Genomic DNA, 5,766 nt, shown 5'->3' on the forward strand with positions numbered 1-5,766 from the left:
TTGGGAGGTCTAATCCAGAAGTTTATTTCACTCAGCAGACTTCTCAACTTCCTTTTTTATGAAAACCAGGTTGCCTTTATTTCACACCTACAAACCAGGAGTCTCTGGTTCAGTTGACTTAACGTGACCGTCCACATAGGTGTAAACCAGTTTTCAAATCTAGCGATGTCTAGAAGATATCATTTAGCAATGGACTTCCCTTCATATTTGTGCACCCTGAAGGTCTTTCAGGTAATGAAGAGAGCTTAACTGATGGCACATATCATCATTATCCTATAAATGAATGGAACTGTAACCAGAAGATCTCCAGGCATTTGACCAATACGTAGTTGTTTTTGGAATACAGCATTAAAGTCAGATCTCTATTCGGGGCAGCCACTGTCAGCCCTTGTGGATACCAGAAAGACAGACAGACAGAAAGACTAATCACATACACCCTACTTTTCAAACAACTGGGTCAATGATAGTGCTGGCTTTACCTCTCAGCTCTAACCTAGAACAACAAATTGTAGGGCATAGTAATTCTGGGGGAAAAAATAAATTTACCAGAAATTAAAAACCCTCCAAAATATTTGTATCTCTAACTTTCTAATATTGTAAACTCCTTGTTTACATGGAAATGAGGCACTTCTTTATTTTACACTTTTCAAATGGTAGTCTGGTACAGTACTAGTAGTAGTAGAAATGATATTTATTGAGCAACTACTAAGTACAATGAACTGTACTAAAAGCTAGAGAAGAACAACAGAAGAACAAGATATATTCACTCCTCACAGGAAGCTTACACTCTAGCAGGAAAGACAAGATAGAATTATTCAGGAATAGTGGTGACAGAATAAACAAAATAGAGTATTCAGTTAAGAAGCTGCACGGCCTAGTGAAAAGAGTGGGGCCTGGGAGTCAGAGGACCTGGATACTAATCCCAGCTCTGTCAAATGATTGTTGTGTGATCTTGGGCAAGTCACAACTTCTCTGTGCCTCAGTTCCCCTCTTCTCCCTCCTACCTGGAATATGAGCTCCACATGGAACAGGGACTATGCCCAACCTAATTAGCTTGTACTAAGCCAGCGCTCAGAACAGTGTTTGACGCATAGCAAGAGCTTAACAAATACAAAAAAAAAATACATAACTGTACAAATGCTGAGGGTGGCCATAAATAAGTAAATAGAAGAGGAGGCTAAAGGGTGGATAAGATTTCAAGGACTGATTAGTCAGGGAAGGTTTGTTGGAGGAGATAGGATTTTAGGAGTGTTTTTGAGAAGGGCTAAGGTTGGCAGACTTGGGAGGGAGAGAGTTCTGAGCCTTGGGTAAATGTGAGCAAGGGATCAGTGGTGGACAAAGAGGAGGGTGATCAGGAATAGAGGATGTGAGGAAAACCCTTAAGATAGGTGGAAAGAGCTGATGGAGAGCTGTAAAGATAATATTTAGGAGTATTTGTTGATGCAGAAGGAGATGGGTGATGATTGGGGGGTTTTGAGGATTGGGGAGGCATAGTACTGAGCAATGTTTTTGGAAGGGAATTGAGGTTGAGGGAGGATAAGGTTGGAGATAGGATGGTCAAGATGGAGGCCAGTGCCATAGTCCAATCATAATATGACCAGTGCCTAGACCATGTAGTTGCTGTGTGTGTGGAGACAAAGGAGTAAACCAAAAATGTTTATGAGGAAAAGTCAACTGGCAGAAGATCGAACATGAGAGTAAAATGGCAGTGAGGAGTTGAGGGTTTTAGCAAGGCCACGGGCTTCATTTTCAGGAAGGATGGTAGTATACATTAGTAATACAAAGTATCTACACACTTTGATAGTATATTTATTTTAGTAGCAACCAAAATCTGTAATCAGTAAACCAAAAGGTAGCAATAAGCCTAGTGCTTATAAGTGACAAAATAATAAATCAGTGTTCAGTGGAGAGAAGTTTTCAGAAGGGATTAAGATAAAGTTTCATCCTAAATACTATCTAACTGTAGAAACAAGGGCTGTGTATTTAGGGGTAAAATACTCTACTTCTAGTTATGGATGAAGAAGGCCTAATCAGCTTCTCTCCAGCAATTGAAAATGTATGGAAGGGAGCTGGAAAGGATCCAGAAAAGAGATATAAAAAAAGGTCCAAAAAGGAAAGGTTAGGAAAGGGGGTGATAATATTAACAATAATAATAATAACTTTGGTATTTGTTAAGTGCTTACTATGTGCCAGACACAGTGCTAAGTGCTGTTGTAGATACATGGGACAGTCCCTGTCCCATTTGGGGCTCAGAGTCTCAATCCCCATTTTATAGATGAGGGAACTGAGGCTCAAAGAATTAAGTGATTTGCCCAAGCCCCACAGCAGACAAGTGGAAGAGGCAGGATAAGAACCCATGACCTTCTGACTCCCGTGGCTGTTCTCTAGCTACTAGGCCATGCTGCTCCTAGATCAGAGAAGAGAAGGTTAAGGAGGAATTTTATACTTTGAAATATATCCAGAGTGGTTTGGGAAGGATGCTGACCAGTTGTTCTCCATATCCACTGGGGATTTGATAATCAACAGAGAAGAATTTATTGACTATCACAGTGATATGAGACTGAGGTAGACCACCAGGAGATACTGTGGAGCCTCCCTCCTTGGAGAGCCTTAGGGAAAGAAGAGGCAGCCAACTCTTCTGGATAGTTCAGTCTTTCATTCACATGGAGGAAGCTGAACTATATGATTTTAACATTCTTTTTCAGGTTGCTTCTAGGAGTCTCGGTAGCAAATGATAATGGCTAGAAAATCATAGATTTGGTTCTGATGATTTAATTGTAGATTATTTGTGAAAATCTCGACTCCTAGATGAAAATTCAAATTGCTTAAGAGTTCTCTTTTCTCTAATTGTATCACATTTGCAAGCCTTTTAGTGGCAATAAAATGAAATAGCATCATAATTCATTTGTCATTTAACAGCTACTGTAATAATCCAGGAAATGGTCTGTTTTAAACTGTAATTCTCCTAGGTTCCACTTCAAATTTGCCTCTTCCAGGAAGCCTTCACTGAAATCAGAACTTGATATAAATTTTAAAAACACAATGTTTTTATGTACATGGGTGTCTGAGCAGATGCTTGCATGTCCATGTTTCTTGTAGTTTTTTGCTCAACAGTCTGCCAGGAGATTGCAAACCCCCAAAGCAGTGGCTGGAATGCTTTCCAGCTGGTCATGGCTTTTTCCATAGAACCTGGGGTGAGGATGATGCCTAATCCCTATTATGTAACCCCCCTCCAACTAGTCAAATGCCATATTCTGGGTTTAAGGTGAATGTGTCCATAGTTAGCACTGCATTTTTCTGGCTGCACTCCACTGTGCCCTGGTTCTCTGTTTCATGTAGCATCAATTCCACCTTGTCATCAGCATCCACAAAATACAAGCTTATGGAAGATAAGAAAGGTCAGTTTTTGTTTCCCTGCCAGACAAAATTCCCTGTTTGTTTGGGAATTTCCTTCCAGAACCTTTCAGTCTTGGATGTTCTTCAGCTGTGGTCTTGGCATTTAGTTGCTGGAGCTGTATAATTCTACCCTCTGCCCTTCCCTCATAACATAGGAATTTACATGCAGGATTTCCATTAGTGCTAATATTTCTGATAGAGCCAGCACTGCAAATTTTACTGCTCCATTTGTTAGGGCTGAAGAGAATTCCATGCCTTGTATATTATGGAACCTCAGTCCAAGGTTCCTCACTTCAGTTTTCTTGATAATTCAGGGGGCTGAAATTAAGAGGATTTTTTTTCCCTGATAACCAATTTAATGAATGGGATTGACACCTTAAGCAAAAGAGCTTTATGGATTAAATACAATCTATTGGCATTTTATAATATGGCATTTACAATCTTGCCACTCTATAATGATTTGCTTGCCTTCAGACACTGCCTGTGAAAGAAGTTCTGAGTGACAAACTAAAAAGCCCTGTATTTCTTTTCACAATTCAAACCAATGCCCTGAGTTATGGTTACAATCACTGTGCTCAGACTTCATTGCTGAACTGAGCATGTCACACTGCTAGAAGTTCGAGTTTTATTATCCAGAGCCCCACAAATTCATGAAATGATGCAATTCTCTTTTAAACATATCATCACAAAGCATGATTAAAAATTCCCCAACCAGCACCCTCATCTTGAAGAAGGGTTCTCAACCCAGGCATTTAGAATTAATTTCCCAGCCAGGAAAGATCAGTCACACTTTAAGGGTCTTGAGAAAGGATTTACTTTAGAACTAATAAGACAGTTATTGCATGTTAAATATCGTATGATTATTGAAAACATATTTCTTGAGGTTTGACATCTACGTCAAGACAATACTCTGTAAACAGCAGGAACTGTGAACAGAATGCTGTTATTGATTCTGACATCATGCAATGTATCTTGTGCATGGATGCACTTAATATCCTTCGATAAAAAAAGAATAGCAGGGCCTCTAGCCAAAAGGGTGAGGTGGGGCAGTGGATTTGTGTACATCTTGTTCACTCCAGGAGACCTAGGATCAAGTCCTGCCTGAGATGCCCATGAAAAATGAGTTTGGTGGCCTCCTCCTCATTCTTATTTGTGCTCAGTATAAAGCCAGTGCACAGTTTGGCAAGATTGATGAGCACTGCTCAAGAGAGCAGGGATGGAGTAGGAAAGCATGGGGAGGGGGAGTGAGGTGGAGCCTTAGCAGCACCTGGCTCAAGTCTCTGCTTTGCGTGAGCGCTAAATGAACTCACAAATTTTTTATAAAGGGAGTTTGAAAGAAGGACTAGCATACTGGGGCAAATTTGGAAAGCCCTCTTATTTATACAAAGCACCATTCCTTCTGCCAGTAAGTTTTTGTATTCCCCTTGCAGTTTTGGAGGCTTTGGGGCTGAAATTAGAGCCTTCTCGCCTTACCACCCAGCCTCTCCTTCCAGCTGAGTCTGCAATGATTTCACAATCCTGTGTTTATGGCATCATGAACGGCTGCCATGGCAATGGCTCCGATAGTGGCATCGTTTCAGCATGATGACTTCACAACAGGATCAAGACAGAGGAGTTAAGATGGGCCATGAGAATGAAAAGGCAGAAACCAATATCCTTAACAGTTAGCCCAGGTGTCAAGGGAAATTATTTATAAATATTTTAAGAGTGACTAGGCTGAAGTTTTAAGAAAGCTTCTGTCATTCTAAAAGTTTTCCCCAGTGAACCAGTTCTGTTTTAAAACGGTTCTGCTCCTACACTCTGAGACTTCAAACAATAAACCCCAGTCTCCTCCCTGCAACTGTTTTTCAGACAAAAGCATGCGACACCCAGATGCTGTTTTGCTGCTATGAACGTGAAGTTGAGGTGGCCTTAGAAAGATGCTTGTGTCGCGGGTTCTGATTTCTTCACACCCGTGCTTGGAATTCTTTACACTCCTCCTGAGAAGATGGAAAAAACCACTTTCTGTATGTGAGTGGAAGCAACAGAGACCTGAAATGCATCAGGATAACTATTTTTAACCATTTACCTAAACACAAGAAAGTAGTTTTTCTCAGGCCTTTTAATTAAAACAACATCATAGGTTATACCTTCATTGTAATAAAACTCCAATGTGTGTCCAAATATCAGGGGATTTATTAACTTGCTCTGAGCTCTGGAAATCAGCAGGCAGGGTCAGATGTGCCTAGTGATGATGACATCATCGTTTTTTGGCAGCTCTTTTCAACTGGTGTTGAGTGAGGTAATGTCCCCAAAATTAAAACTGACAGCAAGATTAATGATGATAGATTCACTGACTTTTTCGTGATTTAAATTGGTGTTCTGTTTCTT

General features: G+C 40.4%; 1 long non-coding RNA gene across 1 annotated transcript; it reads left to right on the top strand.

The window, feature by feature from the left end:
- Positions 1–5,001: 5,001 nt before the first annotated feature.
- LOC120638020 lies at positions 5,002–5,559 on the top strand. The gene is made up of 2 exons (XR_005659470.1): positions 5,002–5,069; positions 5,248–5,559. It is a non-coding gene; the product is annotated as an uncharacterized LOC120638020 (long non-coding RNA).
- The last annotated feature ends 207 nt before the right edge of the window (positions 5,560–5,766 follow it).

Source organism: Ornithorhynchus anatinus, chromosome X1 (assembly GCF_004115215.2).
Source record: "Ornithorhynchus anatinus isolate Pmale09 chromosome X1, mOrnAna1.pri.v4, whole genome shotgun sequence".
NCBI classification, from domain to species: domain Eukaryota; kingdom Metazoa; phylum Chordata; class Mammalia; order Monotremata; family Ornithorhynchidae; genus Ornithorhynchus; species Ornithorhynchus anatinus.